This window comes from Manis pentadactyla, chromosome 12, assembly GCF_030020395.1.
Source record: "Manis pentadactyla isolate mManPen7 chromosome 12, mManPen7.hap1, whole genome shotgun sequence".
Taxonomy (NCBI): domain Eukaryota; kingdom Metazoa; phylum Chordata; class Mammalia; order Pholidota; family Manidae; genus Manis; species Manis pentadactyla.
This window is the reverse complement of record NC_080030.1, coordinates 84,812,206-84,832,129: the sequence shown is the minus strand read 5'-3', so window position 1 is coordinate 84,832,129 and position 19,924 is coordinate 84,812,206. Positions and strand designations below refer to the sequence as shown.

General features: G+C 39.3%; 1 pseudogene; it reads right to left on the bottom strand.

Moving 5' to 3' along the window:
- Positions 1-13,786: 13,786 nt before the first annotated feature.
- On the bottom strand, positions 13,787-15,612 carry LOC118929026 (40S ribosomal protein S21-like; annotated as a pseudogene).
- Positions 15,613-19,924: the final 4,312 nt, after the last annotated feature.

Sequence of the window (19,924 nt, the reverse complement as noted above, 5' to 3'; positions counted from 1 at the left end):
CTTGTTACTTTCTTGTTTTTGAAGTCCATTTTGTCTGATACAAGTACTGCAATGCCTGCTTTTTTCTCTCTACTTTTTGCATGAAATGTCTTTTTTCATCCTTTCATTTTTAGTCTGTGTATACCTTTGGGTTTGAGGAGAGTTGCTTGTAAGCAACATATAAATGGGTCTTGCTTTTTTATCCATTCTATTACTCTGTGTATTTTTATTGGCGCACTCAGTCCATTTATATTTAGGGTAATTATCAATAGATATGTACTTATTGCCATTGCAGGCTTTGAATTTGTGGTTACCAGAGGTTCAAGGATAGCTTCTTTACTATCTAACCACCTAACTAAACTCACTTGTTATGCTATTATAAACACTGTCTGATGATTATTTATTTCTCTTCCTTTTTATTCCTCCTCCTCCACTCTTTCTATGTTAGGTGTTTTATTCTTTTTCCTTTTGTGTTTCCCTTGACTGCTTTTGTGGATAGCTGATTTTATTTTGTGCCTATAGTTAGTATTTAGTTGGTTTGTTTTCTTTGCTGTGTTTTTATTTTCTCTAGTGACATCGATTTAGCCTTTGGAGTATTTCCATCTAGAGCAGTCCCTTTAAAATACACTATAGAGGTGGTTTGTGGAAGGTAAATTCCCTCAACTTTTGCTTATCTGGGAATTGTTTAATTCCTCCTTCAAATTTGAATGATAATGTTGCTTGATACAGTGTTCTTGGTTTGAGGCCCTTCTGTTTCATTGCATTAAATATATCATGCCATTCTCTTCTGTTCTGTAAGGTTTCTGTTGAGAAGTCTGATGATCGCCTGATGGGTTTTCCTTTGTAGGTGACCTTTTTTCTCCCTCTGGTTGCTTTTAATTCCCTGTCCTTGTCTTTGATCTTTGCCATTTTAATTATTATATGTCTTGGTGTTGTCCTTCTTGGGTCTCTTGTGTTGGGAGGTCTGGGGGCTTCCATGGTCTGAGAGACTATTTCCTTCCCCAGCTTCGGGAAGTTTTCAGCAATTATTCCTTCAAATACACTTTCTATCCCTTTTTCTCTCTTCTTCTTCTTCTGGCACCCCTATAATGTGAATATTGTTCATTTGGATTTGTCACACTGTTCTCTTAATATTCTTTCATTCCTAGAGATCCTTTAATCTCTCTCTGCCTCAGTTTCTCTGTATTCTTGTTCTCTGATTTCTATTCCATTAACAGTCTCTTGCACCTCATCCAGTCTGGTGTTAATTCCTCTGTTGTTTGTTTCATTTGTGTTATCTCCCTCCGGACTTCATCCCTTAGCTTTTACATATTTCTCTGCAGACCATCAGCATGGTTATGACTTTTATTTTGAATTCTCTTTCAGGAAGAATGGTTATTTCGGTCTCACCAGGCCCTCTCTCTGGTGTTTGAATGATTTGGGACTGGACCAGGTTCTTCTGCCTTTTCATGGTGATTGAAATGATTGCCGGTGAGAGGTGAGTGTGTCAGCTGGAACAACAAAGTCCCTTCCTGCTTGCAGTTTGCCTTGCTCTTCTCTGCTGCCTGTGTCAGTTAACTGCACACAGGGAGCAGTCTCTAGGTTCATCCTCTGAGCTGCCTTGGGCGGTGCGGCCCTCAGGATGGCCCAGGGCACTGGTGGGGGTCAACCGCAAGAGGAATGTGTTCTCCTATGAGAACAGCACCCCTTCATGCCTTCCTGACTCTACGCTGGCTTCCTCTGCCTGTGACAGTCAACCCGGTGCAGGGTGCATCCTCTGGGTTGATCTCCTGAGCTGCTGTGGGCAGGGCAGCCCTTGGGATGGCCTAGGGCACTGGCAGGAGTTGCAGACAAGCAGCACAGGTGCGCTGTGAGGATAAAGCCCCTTTGGGCCTTCTGGGCTCTGTGCCATCTCTCCTCTGTCTGTGCTGGGCAGATGCATGCAGGGGGCAGCCTCTGGGTGTGGCCCAGTTAGGTGTGCACTTGGAGAAGACTCTGTGTGGTAGCTGTGGGCAGGGCTGCTTCCTGGCTGGTCCACAGCAATGGCGGGTCAGTCGGTTTGCTTGCGGTATTGGTGGGGGAGAATGAACGGCAGGCTGCTTATTGCCATGAGGGACTTCAGAGCTGTGTTGCCACCCAGGGGGTTAGGGCGCTTGAAGTTCCTTAAGATTCCCAGCCTGCTGGGCTGAGTGTGCCAGGACGATTTTGTCTACTTGTTAAACCCTTGTCCCTTTAAGACTTTTAAAGTGCCTGCTTTTCTGTTGTCCCAGGACAGCTGGCTGTGGGGACCCACTCGCAGTCTCAGTCTTGGATTTTACTTTTCCATTTCTCTAATATCCAGTACACCATGAAATGTGTGTCTGTGCTCCTGGTGCAGATTACTAGGGCTGGATATTTAGCAGTCCTGTGCTTCCACTCCCTCCCCAGTCTGATTCTTTTCCTCCCACCAGTGAGCTGTGATAGGGGTAGTGTTCGGGTTCCACCAGGTCACAGCTTTGTATCTTACCCTTTTAGTGAGATGCTGAGTTCTCACAGATGTAGATGTAGCCTGGATTTGTACTGTATCTTCTGATCTCTCTTTTAGGAATAGTTGTATTTGCTGTATTTTCAAAATATATGTGGTTTTAGGAGGAGATTTCTGCCACCATCTTGAGAAATCTCTTCTTATTATATTGTTTATAACACCAAAGTGTTTCCTATATTTTTTATTGTTTTTACCCAAAAACCAGTTTTTTTATTTCATGAATAAAAGATATAATTCCCTTTATGCTCTAAGCACTAGGGCAGAGACCCAAACAGAGTTCCAATCTTTTAGGAATTGCACTCCTTCTCATCGTTTGTTGGACTTCATGACATTTTTACCACTTCCTAAAAATATGTGACTTTCAAACAAGTGACTAACAAAACTGAGGCTCCGAGGGTTTAGGTAAGCTACTAGATTCTGAATGGCAAAACAAGGAGCTTCATCACCTCCAGTGTAAGACAACCTTACTCAGGGAAGGAGCTTTTGAAGTCTTGGGAATACTTTTGTCTTCTCTATACGTCTTCTTCAAGAATCACCCCTTTTCATTTTCTTTTAAATTGTCATGATAAAAATTTCCATAATACCCTGAAGAGTAGAACTAATGGGCCAATGATTTATCATGATCCAGATTCGAGGATTATGAAGATTTTGTCCACTGGCTTCATCTATTTAAAACTTCTTTTCAATATTCACATTTTAATAAATAAGCACATTGCCATATCACACAAGGAAAATTCCAATTTATACACTGAGTTTTTAAAATTAAAATTAATGGGAAAAAGTTAGTTTTTCTGAGAAAGTTATTTTGGGATGCAACATAGTACCTCTCTGAGAACTCTGAAGATACCCTTGATCCAACAAGGCAGAGGCCCTGACTGTTTGGTGTCCCTGGTAGCTTCCAGGTCTATGAGGGGCATCATCAGGTGACAGGTCAAGGCAGCTGGCCAGACAGTTCTCCTCCAGACAGAATACCCATGCCCAGGTGAAAGGTTATCTTGACTCCTCTCCACCATAGCCTCTTCCCTTAGCCATATAGCAGATGCTTTTTATTCCAAAGATGCACTTAGATGAGTGAAAGTGGAATGAGAAAAGGTATGAAATGAGTAAAAAGACACTGAAGGAAACTAAGCATTTCCCAAATCTGAAGTATGGAGGAACTGGTGTTGGCTTCACTTATTGTTATGACTGTTTGTTGTTTTAAGTGTGCATTGGGGCGCGTATGTGTTGTACTATATTTTGATTTGTGTGGGAAAGGAATTAGAAAACAGTTGAGGATGACTGAAAATGCATCAATCACCAGATTGAAGCTATGAAGGTAAGGGACTTTGTTTGATTGGAGCCCACTGCAGGGCTCCTAGCATATTACCTATAATCTTTGGTTTTTAAAGAATGAGCTAAATATGAACAAACTGTGATTTACAAGCCATGTACCCTGGGCAAGTCAATCATCCCTAACACTGTTTTCCTCAGCCTGGAAATAGGGGCACCCAGGCCTACTCCTCACCAGTGTCAGGAGAGGGAGAGCTGGAGGGAATGTGCACAGAAGGGCTCCATAGAAATCGTCCTATAGGGACAAGGTTGCAAGGGGTGGAATATACTTCTAGAGACTTCACTGGAATTCCCCAACTTACCCCTGTGGTCCAATTTTGGAGTAGGTGTGACTCTGGCCCATTCCTCTTCTTTTCTACCCTGGGTTGTAAAAGGTGGTGGGGGTGGGGGTCAAAACTAGGTCACCCATTAAGTATAATCATGAGAAAGGAGCAAGCGGTGGTAGGGCAGGAGCTCCATTTTCACTCAGCAGAGCTGTTTTTGAGCTCAGTGCCTAAGACAGGCCTAAGTACCAGGCCTGAGAAAAGTCTCAAGTGCAAACTAAAAGTGAAAATTTGCATAGAGAAAAAAAGTTTCACATTGGCCTCTTTCTTTAAAACAAAAGCAAACAAACAAACAAACAAAAATATATATAGATAACTTATGTGAGATTAGAAATTTTTGAAGCTGTTTGCCTAATACAGATAAATCACTATACTGTTTGTTCCCAGAAAATATCTGTGATGGCTTAATAAGACTTGAGTAGGAGATAAAGAAAAGCAGAGTGGATATCTTTTTGCTATCTATTGGGAGAAGTGGGAAAGGAGCATGATTATAATACAGAGGCCCAGGGGAATGAGAAACACTGAAAGCCAGAAACCTTTCCCACTCCTGAATCTCTGCACTACTCAATTCCCTAGAGTAGGCAAAATTTGATGTATGTCCTGACCAGCAACTCTTTGAGTCTAACAAAGACACCAACTAACTGGCACCCCAAGGATTTCATTACAAGAAAATGAAGCACAATAATAGTAACAAGAAAATGCTTATTATAAGCAGTCAAGTACTGTTTTGCCCATGAAAGCTCCTAACAGGAAATATCTCCTGACAAGAAGTTGCATTGGAGAGGTCAATTGGGTGCCTTTCTTCCATCTAAATTCAGACAGATCGCCTCTGGCATTTCAGTCCACCTGAGAATTGAAATCAATTTCCAAACTGTAGGTTAAAGCTTGTCTTGTACCACTGGGGATAAATAGAATTTTCCTCATGATTCAGGGAACAATTCAGATTGGGGAAACTAAACATTCATAGCCCAGGTACTCTTTATTAACACATCTTCCACCCAACTGCCTGTGCAGTATTAAGCTTATCAAACACAGACCTATTTTTTGTATCATTTTATTTTGGATTTTTAAAACACTTTATTTCAAAATAATTTCAGACTTACACAAAGTTGCAAAAATCATACAAAGAATTCTCATACACCATCTATCAGATTCTTGAAATGTTAGCATCTAACATAACCACAGTAAAGATCAAAATCAGAAAATTAATGTTAATAAGGTCTATTATCTAGTCTGTAATCCTCATTCAATTTTGCTAATTGTCCCACTAACACCATTGTTCTTATCCAGGTTCCAATTCAAGAGACATATTTAGTTATCATGTTCCCTAATTTAAATATTATACCAAAGGTTGGCAAACATGTTCTACAAAGGGTCAGATAATAAATATTTTATGCTCTCTGAGAAGATGATTTCTGTTAGAACTACTGAAGTTGGCCAAAAGTAGCCACAGACAGTACATAAACAAATGGTTGGGGCTATGTCCCAATACAACTTCACATAGAAAAACAGTCGTCTGGATTTGGCTAATGGGCTATAGCTTGTCCATTCTAGACAATTGGTTCTCCAACTATGGTCTACCAGCACACATATAACCTATTAACTTAGATGTGCAAATTTTCAGGCCCTCTCCTAGACCTATGAATCAGAAACTCTGAGGGAAAGAGGCAAGAAGCACAATTTGTGTTTCAGCAAGCCCTCACAGGAGTTTATGATGTATACTAAAGTTTTATAACACTTACCTAGACTATTCCTCACTTTTTGCCTTTAACACCTTGGCACTTTTGAAGAGTATGAGACTATTTTGTAACTAAAAACGTTCTGTACAACATAGGACATCAGCATCAGAAAAAAAAGGCATCCTACAATATGGGAGGATATATTCATAAATGACTTATAATGGGTTAACATCCAAAATATATAAAGAGCTCACATGCCTCAACACACAAAAAACAGAATTCCTGATTTAAAAATGGGCAGAGGATCTGAACAGATGCTTCTCCAAAGAAGAAATTCAGATGGCCAACAGGCACATGAAAAGATGCTCCATATCGTTAATCATCAGGGAATTGAAAATTAAAACCACAATGAGACATCACCTCACACCAGTTAGGTGGCCACTTTCCAAAAAACAAGAAAAAACAAATGGTGGTGAGGATGCAGAGAAAAGGGAACCCTCCTACACTGTTGGTGGAATGTAAATTAGTTCAGCCATTGTGGAAAGCAATATGGAGGTTCCTCAAAAACTTAAACATAGAGGGGAGAAGATTAAAGATGGCAGCATGACAGGTGAGACAGAAATCTCCCAAAACCACAGATAATATGAAAATACAGCAAATATATGAAGTTCTGAAAGAGCAAGAGGAAAGAAGGCTGTGGCAGATTGTCTACACCTGGGGAAACCAGCAGACCTCAAGGAAAAGGATAAAGTACCAAAGTCGTGATCCAGAGGGACCCAAGCCAATTCCCTCCCCCAGCTCACAGGAGGGAGGAAGAAACTGAGCAGGGAAGGGGTGAAGGCCTAGGACTGCTGAACACCCAGCTCTGGATATCTGCTTTGGGAGCATAAACCAACATTACATGGTGCTCTGGACACTAGGGGTGATGGAAAGCTAAGACAGGTGGAATACTTGGAGACACTGAGATTCCAGCTGTTTGTGGAAAATAGGGGTGCAGATCCGACCGCTCTGGGAGAAGAGAAAGGCAGGCAGTCTGAGAGACTTCTTAACAGTGAGAAGGCTGCTAAAGAGACAAGGATTGCACAGACCTTGCTGCTCAGGAGAAAGGACAGGTGGACAAAATTGTCCAGGCACACACTGCCCAGCAGGTTGGGAACTTTCAGGAGCTTCAAGGGCTCCATCGCCTGAATGGCAATGTTTCTACAAGGCTCCCCACCACAGTACGCAGCCTGCTGCACCTTTCTCTCAATCGGCATCAGCTCACAAACCAGCAGCCCCCACCATTTTGCCAGGCCATCCAGAGGGCGGCCCCGCCTATGACAGCACAACTGCAAAACATAGAGGCTCCTCCCTGTGTGCTTGATCCACTGGCCCTGGCAGTGGAGAGAAGCATGGCAGCTGGAAAGCAAAAAAGGACATTTTTGTAATGGTAGGCACCAGCGCCACTCACCTGCAACCCCTGCCATCGCTCCAGGGGCTAAGCACCTCCAGAGAGTAGAGCTTCTGGGCACTAGAGGGTGCCACTTACAAATATGAAACATCAAAGGAACCTGGTTCAAACCCAAATCCCACAAACACCAGAAAGAAGGACAAGTGAAACTGAACTAATCAATCTTCCTGAAAGTGATTTCAAAATAAAAATCGTGAACATGCTCATGGAACTACAAAAAAAATATTCAAGAATTCAGGGAGAAATTCAGGAATGAGATACAAATGTTCAAGAATACAGTATCTGAAATGAAACATACAATGGAGGGATATAAAAGCAGATTAGATGAAGCAGAGGAGACAGTAAATGAAATAGAAATTAGAGAATAGGAATGCAAAGAAGCTGAGGCACAGAGAGAAAAAAGGATCTCTAGGAATGAAAGAGTATTGAGAGAACTGTGTAACCAATCCAAGCAGAACAATATTCACATTATAAGGGTACCAGAAAAAGAAGAGAGAGAAAAAGGGATCAAAAGTGTCATTGAAGAGGTAATTGCTGTAAACTTCCCCAGTCTGAGGAAGGAGATAGTCTCTCAGGCCATGGAGGTGCGCAGATCTCCCAACACAAGGAACTGAAGGAAGAAAACACCAATATATATAATAATTAAAATGACAAAGATCAAGGATAAACACATAGTATTAAAAGGAGTCAGAGAGAGAAAAAATATCACATACAAAGGAAAGCCCATCAAGTTATCATCAGACATTTCAACAGAAAACTTACAGGCCAGAAGGGGGTGGCATGATATAGTTAATGCAATGAAGCAGAAGGGCCTCAAACCAAGAATACTCTACCCAGCAAGACTGTCATTTAAATTTAAAGTAGGGATTAAACAATTTCCAGATAAGCAAAAGTTGAGAGAATTTACTTCCCACAAACCATCTATACAGTGTATCTTGGAGTGACTGCTAAAGATGGAAGTGTTCCTAAGGCTACATAGCTGTCAGCAGAGGAAGTAAAACCACAGTAAAGAGAGCATTTTAATTATTTACTAAGCAGATGCAAAATCAAATCAACTATTCCTGAAATCAGTCAAGGGACAGACAAAAAGTACAGAATGTGACACCTACTATATAAAGAATAGAGGAGGAAGAAAAAGGAGGAAATAAAAAAGAAACTTTAGATTGAGTTTAATAGCATATTAAATGAGTTAAACTAGACTGTAAGATAGTAAGAAACTTACATTTGGACTTTTGGTAACCACGAATCTAAAGCCTGCAATGACAATAAGTACATACCTATCGATAATCACCCTAAATGTAAAAGGACTGAATGCACCAATCAAAAGACAGAGTCACTGAATGGGTAAAAAAACAAAACCCATCTATATGCTGCCTACAAGAGACTCACCTCAAGCCCAAAGACATACACAGACTAAAAGTGAAGGGATGGAAAAAGATATTTCACACAACAAATATGGAGAAAAAAGCAGGAGTTGCAGTACTTCTACCAGAAGAAAGAAACTTCAAAACAAAGACAGTAAAAAGAGACAAAGAAGAACATTACATAATGATAAAGGAGTCAGTCGAACAAGAGGATATAACCATTATAAATATGTATGCACCCAACACAGGAGCACCAGCATATGTGACACAAATGCTAACAGAATTAAAGAGGGAAATAAAATTCAAGGCATTCATTTTAGGAGACTTCATCACACCACTCACTCCAAAGGACAGATCCACCAGACAGAAAACAAGTAAGGAGACATAGGCACTGAACAACACATTACAGATGGACCTAACAGGTATCTACAGAACATTCCACCCAAAAGCAGCAGGATACACATTCTTCTCAAGCATACATGGAACATTTTCAAGAATAGATCACATACTAGGCCACAAAAAGATCATCAGTAAATTCAAGAAGACTGAAATTGTACCAACCAGCTTCTCAGACCACAAAGGTATGAAACTAGAAATGAATTACACAAAGAAAACAAAAAAGCCCACAAACACACAGAGGCTTAACAATATGCTCCTAAATAATCAATGGATCAATGACCAAATAAACACAGAGATCAAGCAATATATAGAGACAAATGGCAACAATAACAGCACTACAGAATCTGTAGGATGCAGCAAAGGCCATGCTAAGAGGGAAGTATATTGCAATACAGGCATACCTCAAGAAAGAACAATCTCATATGAAGAGTCTAAATTCACAATTAATGAAACTAGAAAAATAAGAACAAATGAGGTCCAAAGTCAGTAGAAGGGGAGACATAATAAAGATTAGAGCATAAAAAAATAAAATTGAGAAGAACAAAACAATAGAATCAATGAAAGTAGGAGCTGGTTCTTTGAGAAAATAAACAAAATAGGTAAACCCCAAATCAGACTTATCAAGAAAAAAAGAGAGTCTACAAACAGAAACAGAAATGAGAAAGGAAAAATCACTACAGACACCACAGAAATACAAAGAATTATTATTACTATGAAAAATTATACGCTAACAAACTGGATAACCTAGAAGAAATAGACAACTTTCTAGAAAAGTACAACCTTCCAAGGCTGACCCATCGAAGAAACAGAAAATCTGAATAGACCAATTACCAGCAATGAAATTGAATGGGTAATAAAAAAAAAAGTTACCTAAGGACAAAAACCTCTGGACCACATGGCTTCACTGTTGAATTTTATCAAACATTTAGTGAAGACCTAATACCCATCCTTCTTAAAGTTTTCTAAAAAGTAGAAGAGGAGGGAATACTTCCAAACACATTCTATGAGGCCAGCATCACTCTAATACCAAAACCAGGCAAAAACAACGCAAAAAGAAAAAAATAAATTACAGACCAACATCCCTGATGAACAAAGATGCAAAAATACTTAACAAAATATTAGCAAATCAAATTTAAAAATACATCAAAAAGATCATCCAGCATGATCATGAGAGATTTATTCCAGGGATGCAAGGGTGGTGCAATGTTCGAAAATCCATCAAGATCATCCACCACATCATCAAAAAGAAGGACAAAAACCGCATGATCATCTCCATAGATGCTGAAAAAGCATTCAACAAAACGCAACATCCATTCATTATAAAAACTATCAATAGAATGGCTATAAAGGGCAAGTACCTCAACATAATAAAGACCATATATGACAAACCAACAACCAACATCATACTTAAGAGTGAAAAGCTGAAAGCTTTTCCTCTGAGATGGGGAACAAGACAGGGATGCCCACACTCTCCACTTTTGTTCAACGTAGTTCTAGAGGTCCTAGCCATGACAATCAGGCAAAACAAAGAAATAAAAGGCATCCAGACTGGTATGGAAGAAGTTAAACTGTCCCTGTTTGCAGATGACATGATATTGTACATAAAAAACCCTAAAGACTCCACTACAAAACTACTAGAACTGATATCGGAATACAGCTGAGTTGCAGGACACAAAATCAACACACAGAAATCTGTGGCTTTCCTGTACACTAACAATGAACCAATGGAGAGGGAAATCAGGAAAACAATTCCATTCACAACTGTATCAAAAAGAATAAAATACCTAGGAATAAACCTAACCAAGGAAGCGAAAGACCTATACCCTGAAAACTATAAGACACTCTCAAGAGAAATTAAAGAGGACGCTAACAAATGGAAACTCATCCCACGCTCTTGGCTAGGAAGAATTAATATCGTCAGAATGGCCATCCTGCCCAAAGCAATCTACAGATTGGATGCAGTCCCTATCAAATTACCAACAGCATTCTTCCACGAACTGGAACAAATAGTTCAAAAATTCATATGGAACACCCAAAGACACTGAATTGCCAAAGCAGTCCTGAGAAGGAAGAATAAAGTGGGGGGGATCTCGCTCCCCAACTTCAAGCTCTACTACAAAGCCATAGTAATCAAGACAATTTGGTACTGGCACAAGAACAGAGCCATAGGCCAGTGGAACAGAATAGGGACTCCAGACATTAACCCAAACATATATGGCCAATTAATATATGATAAGGGAGCCAGGGACATACAATGGGGAAATGACAGTCTCTTCAACAGATGGTGCTGGCAAAACTGGACAGCTACATGTAAGAGAATGAAACTGGATCACTGTCTAACCCCATACAGAAGAGTAAATTCGAAATGGATCAAAGACTTGAATGTAAGTCATGAAACCATAAAACTCTTAGAAAAAAACATAGGCAAAAATTTCATGGACATAAACATGAGTGACTTCTTCATGAACATATCTCCCCAGGCAGGGAAAACAAAAGCAAAAATGAACAAGTCGGACTATATCAAGCTAAAAAGCTTCTGTACAGCAAAGGACACCATCAATAGAACAAAAAGGTATCCTACAGTATGGGAGAATATATTCGTAAATGACAGATCCGATAAAGGATTGACATCCAAAATATATAAAGAGCCCACACACCTCAACAAACAAAAAGCAAATAGTCCAATTAAAAAATGGGCAGAGGAGCTGAATAGACAGTTCTCTAAAGAAGAAATTCAGATGGCCAACAGGCACATGAAAAGATGCTCCACATCGCTAATCATCAGAGAAATGCAAATTAAAACCACCATGAGATATCACCTCACACCAGTCAAGATGGCCATCATCGAAAAGACAAACAGGTTGTGGAGAAAGGGGAACCCTCCTTCACTGCTGGTGGAAATGTAAATTAGTTCAACCATTCTGGAAAGCAGTTTGGAGGTTCCTCAGAATGCTCAAAATAAAAATACCATTTGACCCAGGAATTCCACTTCTAGGAATTTACCCTAAGAATGCAGCACTCCGATTTGAAAAAGACAGATGTATCCCTATGTTTATCACTGCGCTATTTACAATAGCCAAGATATGGAAGCAACCTAAGTGTCCATCAGTAGATGAATGGATAAAGAAGATGTGGTACATATACACAATGGAATATTACTCAGCCATAAGAAAAAAACAAATCCTACCATTCGCAACAACACGGATGGAGCTAGAGGGTATTATTATTATGCTCAGTGAAATAAGCCAGGCGGAGAAAGACAAGTACCAAATGATTTCACTCATATGTGGAGTGTAAGAACAAAGGAAAACTGAAGGAACAAAACAGCAGCAGAATCACAGAACCCAAGAATGGACTAACAGTTACCAAAGGGAAAGGGTCTGGGGAGGATGGGTGGGAAGGGAGGGATAAGGGTGAGGGAAAAAGAAAGAGGATGTTATGATTAGCATGTATAGTGCATGGGGGGCACAGGGAGGACTGTGCAACACAAAGAAGACAAGTAGTGATTTTACAGCATCTTACTACACAGATGGACAGTGACTGTGAAGGGGTATGTGGGGGGGACTTGGTGAAGGGGGAAGCCTAGTAAACATAATGTTTTTCATGTAATTGTAGATTAATGATACCAAAATAAAAATTTAGAAATAAATAAATAAAAATATAAAATAAAAAAACTGAAGGAACAAAACAGCAACAGACTCACAGACTCCAAGAAGGGACTAGTGGTTACCTAAGGGGAGGAGTTGGGGAGGGTGGGTGTGGAAGGAGGGAGAGGAGATTAAGGGGCATTATAATTGGCAATCATGATATAGGTAGGTCACGGGGAAGAAGTACCGCATGGAGAAGACAAGTAATGACTCTACAGCATCTTACTATGCTGACAGACAGTGACTGCAATGGGGGTGGGGTGGGGGGGGTGAGGACTTGATAATATGAGTGAATGTTGAAACCACAATGTTGTTCATGTGAAACCTTCATAAGTTGTATATCAATACTATAATGAAATATATATATCAGTTTGGATATGACTGATGTTTGCTCATGATTAAATTCAGGTTATGCATTTTTTGGCCAAAATGTAACAGAAATAATGTTGTGTCCCCCCTATGAGGCTCATCAGAAGGCACATGATATTATTCTGTCCCTTTGATAATGAGGCTGACTTTGTTCACTTGGTCAAAGCTGTGACTACTATTTTCCTTTTTGTAACTAATTAATATCTTGTGGGAAGATACTTTGAGACTATGTAAATACTTTCATGTGCCAATTTTAGCATCCATTGATGATTCTTGTATAAAACAATTATCTCTGTACTTTTGCCAAAAATAATGTTCTATTTCCATCATTCCATCTACTGTTATTACTTAGAGTTCTACTTCGATAAATAGCTTTTCCTAATTCTTTATCATTTATTCAATGTTTTTCTTATATCAGCATGAAGCTATGGATTCTTATTTTATTCATGGGATATAATGTGGGCTATAATTTACTAGTATCATCATTATTGGTATTGTTTCAGTTGTCCCAGATTTAGCCACTGGGAGTCCCTCAGATTGGCTCTCTCATCCTTCTTGTCCCCATCATATTTTGAGATGTGAGAATTTACATTCTTGTTACCTGCTTTCTGCATTCACCCCATACTTGTTATAGAAACAATGGACCTTGATTTTTCTACCTTGGCATCTTTGTGGAGGGTTTTTTGGGGGGTGGGCAGATTTCACTATTTCTTTACAACGAATATTCCACATTTATGATCCTCTTCAGTCAGAGGTCTTTGAGATGATGCCATTCGCCGTGGCCAGTCCATTCATGGAGTCTCTGTCTCTCCCACTCTGCGAATGGCCCCACAGACAATGTAGGTTTTGAACCTTTCTGTACCTGTTGTCAACCTTGGCCACATTCATCTGGATGGCCATGTGACCCTTGGTGCTTATGATACAGTTGCTGGCAGAGTGTTTCTGCAGCAGGTACAGGTCCGCAAACTCACCAGTGCTGTTCTGCACCTCGAGGGTGCACCTGATACCACCACCAGGAATGCAAACAGAAAGAAAGCGCTATGTTGGTATCTTTGAAATTAAGCAGTGTATGTGTTCTCCAAAACAAGTAACAGCATTATTCAGAGAAGGTGGTTAAACTTGGATTTGGAAAAAAAAATCATTTTGCATATCTTTATGACTTAATCCTGACATTTCTGAGGCCAAATCACCAGCCAAAACCTGCAGGTGGTAAGTGGGGTATGTGCTTCATGTCCAGAGTGATGCAAGATGCTGTTTCGGGTGCTTTTGATTGCTACAGAAAGCTCATAGTAGGCCTGTCAAACACCTACTTTTGTTATAGTTATACGGGCTATAGGTCAGAAGGCATGTGTAACAAAATGCAGAAGGCAGGAAGGACCACATAATCTGATCCTTTATCACTTAGGCAGTTGGAATTGTTGGCAATAACCCATTGACTTAGCTTTGTATCTACTTATTGTGTAGCTATTGAGCACCTACGGGGTTCAAGGCCCTGAGCTAGGTCCTAGTTGTATGAGATACCATGGAAGGATCATTCCTAAGAATTAAATAAGTATTTTTCTTAAAGAAAAAAAAATGTGATAAAAGGCTAACTAATGGGAAAGAACACACATGCAAACATACATACATAAATAAGAAACTGCTGAGACAATTAAGAAATGCTTCTCCATTGAATGTTACTCTTTTGATAATTCAATGAACAGCTAATTCCTCTAGAAATTTTTCATGAAAAGCTCCAACTATTAAAAATAAAATTAGATTTTTAAAATCAATTATTAATGACACGCAGTATGACACTATTTGTATGAAATTCAAGAATAGGCAAAATTAACAAAAGGATTTAAAAATCAGCACAGAGATAGTGGGGGTGTAGTAGCATGTATTGCTACATCACAAATTACCCCATAGCTGAAAATAACAAATATTTGTTATCAAATAATTTCTGTGAGTCAGAAATTTGAGAGTGCCACAAGCCAGTTGTTCTGGTTTGGGGTCTTTTATGAGACCGAAATCAGGACATTGGCCCTGGCTATGGTCATCTGAAGGTTTGAGCAGGGCTGGTTGATTCACTCAAAGATGATCCACTTAGTTCAAAACACCGTGTGATGGCCGTTGGCAGAGGTCCTTGGCTACTGACTGGCTGCTTCTTGCCTCGGTTTCTTGCCACTAGATCCCTCTGATCAATCTGCTGCTTCAGGTGGTGAATGAAGGGGCACATTATGTGAAGACAGATTTACAAAGAGTATACACAAATAGAATTTACCATTCTAATAAAAAATAGCAGTGAGGCTAACTTAATAAAGAGATTATTATGCTGCACAATCACAGACCATTTTTGCTTAAAACTTTAAGTGACTCTTGTATGTGATTACAATTAGAATTCTTTCATATACTTAATCTACTTTATAATTTTGCTCATCTTAATTTCAATTATTTTCTGACACCCTAATTTATCATATCTTCATTACAAACACATTTTAAACACCAAACAACCTACACCCCAAAGTGGAATTTCTAAGCTTTTGACATTTTTTTCCTTACCTTCTTAATTTAGACTCATTTGGACCCATCTCCGTGTTTCTATCTGGTCAGTCTTTGTTGCACTTATGAAGCTAAATAAATGAAAAGTCATTTAAAATGGAGTTGAGAGGCCAGAAGGGGGAGCTCTTACACCACACTACTTATCATCCAATTGTAAACCCCTACAGGAAAAGACTTACCTTGCACTCCGAAATATTAGAAGCCTACTTTACTACTCCAGTGGGAGGAAATAAGAATTTCACCTAGCCCAGTAACAATCTCAGCCAATAAAAAAATACCACAACTCAGCCAATGAGAAACCACCACCACCCTGAACTCTTGCTTTCCTCCAATGGACTTTAGTTCAGAGCAGTCCCTCCAAATTTCCTCCTTTTCTCTATAAATATTCCTCTCCTTTGATCTCTGAACTTGCCTATGTTTATGATAGCTTTTACATTCCTAATTGCAATTCCTCTGCCATTCCTGAATAAACCCATTTTGCTGGTAAATAGTAAAATGATAAAATAACTGGCTGTTTTACTTCTAGGGTCGGTACTGGTGTTAGAGAAGTGGGATCCATAGAAGACCCCCAATAACTCCAAAGCTGGTGAGCAGACAGGACGTGGGCACTCACTAAGCCCATTAAGTTTACAGTTTTCTCATTGACCCTGCAATTTGAAAGTCTCTTGGACCCAGGGTCCACTCTGCATTTTAAGCTCTCCAGGCTTTATTTGGGATTTAACAGTTTTGTCCTTTCAATACTGGTGAAAGTTTTGTCCTTTCTGGGGATTACTCATTTGTTTTTCTGAAATTCTGGTTTTAAGTAATGGGATCTTAATCCTCTAAAATCTCTCAGAAGAGGTCTTATTCTGGGATGCCACCGGGCTTTCTTTTTAAAAGCTATGTCCTGTCCTCATGCACATTTTTGGTTTAAACAAGCAGACCAGTTTAACTTAAGATAATTTATAACTTCAGTGGTTATTATGGGGAACATTTGATCTCCCCAAATTAATTTTCTCAAGAATAAATTAGAAAGTCATGGCTCTGGTACCTTTTCAAAATGCTAAATGGGTGAAGGTGACTGTGCAGAGAGAGCTTGAACTCACCTCCTCCCAACTTCACAGCAGATCTACACCTACATACAGACCAATTCATCCTGAAGAAGAGTAAACACCTGCACAGTGAGGAACGGAAAGATAACATTTAAAGAAATGGCAGGAGATAAAGAGACAAGGTAACAAGGCACCTCTCTGCCAGTGCAATGACCTGCACAGAGAAGGGATATTGCTGAAACACCAGAACACAGACTCTGCCCGAGGGCAGAGAAAGAAAGCCATGCTTTAAAAGTCATCTAAACTATAAGTGAAAATACTGATTTTTAGAACTAAAGCACCCACCCTTTTGTGGGGAGATTAATGGAACTCTCTACCAATCGGAGGTCCTGTGAGCACCTTTATTTTCTCCTTCCCCATTGATAGTGAAGGGGAAGCAGGGCTGGGGTGCCCACACCAATTTAAGACTTGATTTAGGCAGCTTCTCAGTGCCCAACCACACCTAGATTCATCAGCTGGAAAATGCACTTGAGCCACAGCTGCCCTGACATCATGGAGCCAGTTGCCACTGGTCCCCGGAGAGCTGCTGCTGCACTGTAGGTCCCAAATCAGGAGCTGTAGATGCGGGGTTTCCCTGGAAGCCACGTCCGGACTTGGGACTGCACCACAACAGCAGAGCCAGTAACCACAGGTTTCTGAAGAGTGCACTGAGCCACTGCTTCACCACTGCACAATAGCTGCAGAGGTGAGGCTTTCCTGGAGACTGTACCAGGGCCTGCTGCCTCTCTGTCAGTATGGGCCCTATTGGTATCTACTCAAGAGGCACTCTGATTGGCCCCCTCCAACCATGTCTCCCTCTAGCCATACTCTGAGAGCACCAGCTCACATGTACTGGGCCTCCAGCCAGCCAGTCAAAACCATCAGGCACATGCAGTCTACCCAGGTGGCCTTCCCTACACAAGGCCAAACCTACAAGAATGGGAGAGAGAACACATCTACTAATTCATAGAATCAAGCACAGGAAATCAAACAAAATGCGGAGACAGAGGGATATGCTTAAAACAAAAGAACATGATAAAACTTCACAGAAGGAGCTAAATGAAATGCAGTTAAGCAATCTATTGGGTACAGAGTTCAAATTAATGATTACAAAGATTCTCACCAGACTTGAGAGAAGAGCGGAGGAACTCAGTGAGAACCTCTACAAACAGATAGAAAATATGAAACAGAACCAATCAGAGATGAAGAATATAATAAACTAAATGAAAAATACACTGGAGGGAATCAACTGTAGATTAGTGGATCAGTGACTTAGAAGACAGAGTAATGGAAAGCTGAACATTAGAAAGAAAAAAGAGTAAAAAGAAATAAGGATAGGGGAGCTCTAGTATATAATATCAAATGTCCAAATATTCACATTGTAGGAGTCCCAGAAAGAGAGAAAGAGAGAGAATGGAATACAAAAGTTGTTTGAAGAAATAGCAGGTGAAAATTTCACTAAAGCTCAAGAAAGAACCAGACATCCAAAGCCAGGAAGCACAGCGAGTCCCAAAGCAGATAAACCCAAGGAGGGCCACACCAAGACAAGTCATAATCAAAGTGTCAGAGATCAAAGACAATGTGAGAATCTTAAAAGCAGCAAGAGTAAAGCAACAAGTTACTGACAAGGGAAACCCTATAGTGCTATCAGCTGATTTTCAACAGAAACTCTACAGGCCAGAAGGGAATGGTATGATATATTCAAAGTGCTGAAAGAGAAAACCTCCAAACAATTATACTTTATCTGGCAAAGTTATTCTGATTGGAAGGAGAGATAAAGTACTTCATAGAAAATATAAGCTATTTTCTGGCCATTAAACTGGCCTTACAAGAAATGTTAAAGGGTTTTCTCTAAGAGGAAAAGAAAAGACCCTAACTAGAAGCAAGAAAATATGAAATGGAATACTTCACAGGTAAAATAAAACATATGCCAGATATAGTAGAATCACTTAAAAGCTATTATGAAGGTCAAAAAGTAGTAAAGCAGTAAAATCAATTAAATCTAAAAAATAGTTAAGGGAACCACTAAAAAGTTGTAACGGAAGGCATCATAACAGAAAATATGGAGAAGGGGGAGTAAAAAAAAAATCTTCAAACTTAAGTGACCATCAACTTATTAGAGATTGCTATATATGTAGGATAACATATAAGAACCCTATGGGAACCACAAGACAAAAGCCTATAATGGATAAACACATACAAAATAAAACAAAATAAAATAAAAAATAAAGAGAAGAGAATCCAAACATAACACTAAGGAAAGTCATAATGCACAAGGGGAGAGCAAGAGAAAAAGAAAAGATCAGAGAAGAACAAAAACAACCAGGAAACATTTAACAAAATAGCAATAACTATATACCTATCAATAATCACCTTAAATTTAAATGCATTCAATACTTCAATCAAAAGACATAGGGTGACTGAAAGGATTAAGAAAAAAAGGATCCATCTGTTTGCTGCCTAAAAGAGACTCATTTTAGACCTAAAGACACACTCAGACTGAAACTGAAGGGAAGGAAAAAAAATTTTGTGTAAATAAGAATGAAAAAAGCTGGAATAGAAATACTTATATCAGACAAAATGGACTTTAAACAAAGACTGGAACAGAGACAAAGAAGACATTATATAATAATTAAAGGCACAATCTAGCAAGAAGCTATTAAAGTTGTAAATCACTATGCACTTAACAAAGGAATGCCTAAATATATAAAGCAAATATTAGCAGACATGAAGGGAGAGATTGACAGTAATTCAATAATAGTAGAGGACTTTAATACTCCAATTATATCAATGGATAGATTATCCAGACAGAAAAATAGAGAAGGAAACAGTGGATTTGAATAACACATTAGACCAAATAGAATTAACAGATATATACAGAACATTATATCCAAAAACAAAATATTTGTTGTTTTCGAGTGCACTTGGAACATCTTCCAGAATAGATCACACATTAGGCCATGAAGCAAGTCTCAATAAATTTAGAAGATTAAAATAATATCAAGCATCTTTTTTGAAGAAATAAAAAATACTTGGAGAATAATGAAAATAAAAATACAGTGGTTCAAAATCTTTGGGATGCAGGAAAAGCAGTCCTAAGAGGGAAGTTTTTAATAATACAAACATACTTCAACAAGCAAAATAACATCTGGAATAAATAAACTAACCCAACACCTAAAGGAACTAGAAAAAGAAGAACAAAGTCCAAAGTTAGGAGAAGAAAGGAAATAACAAAGATCAAAGCAGAAATAAATGAAATAGAGACTAAAAA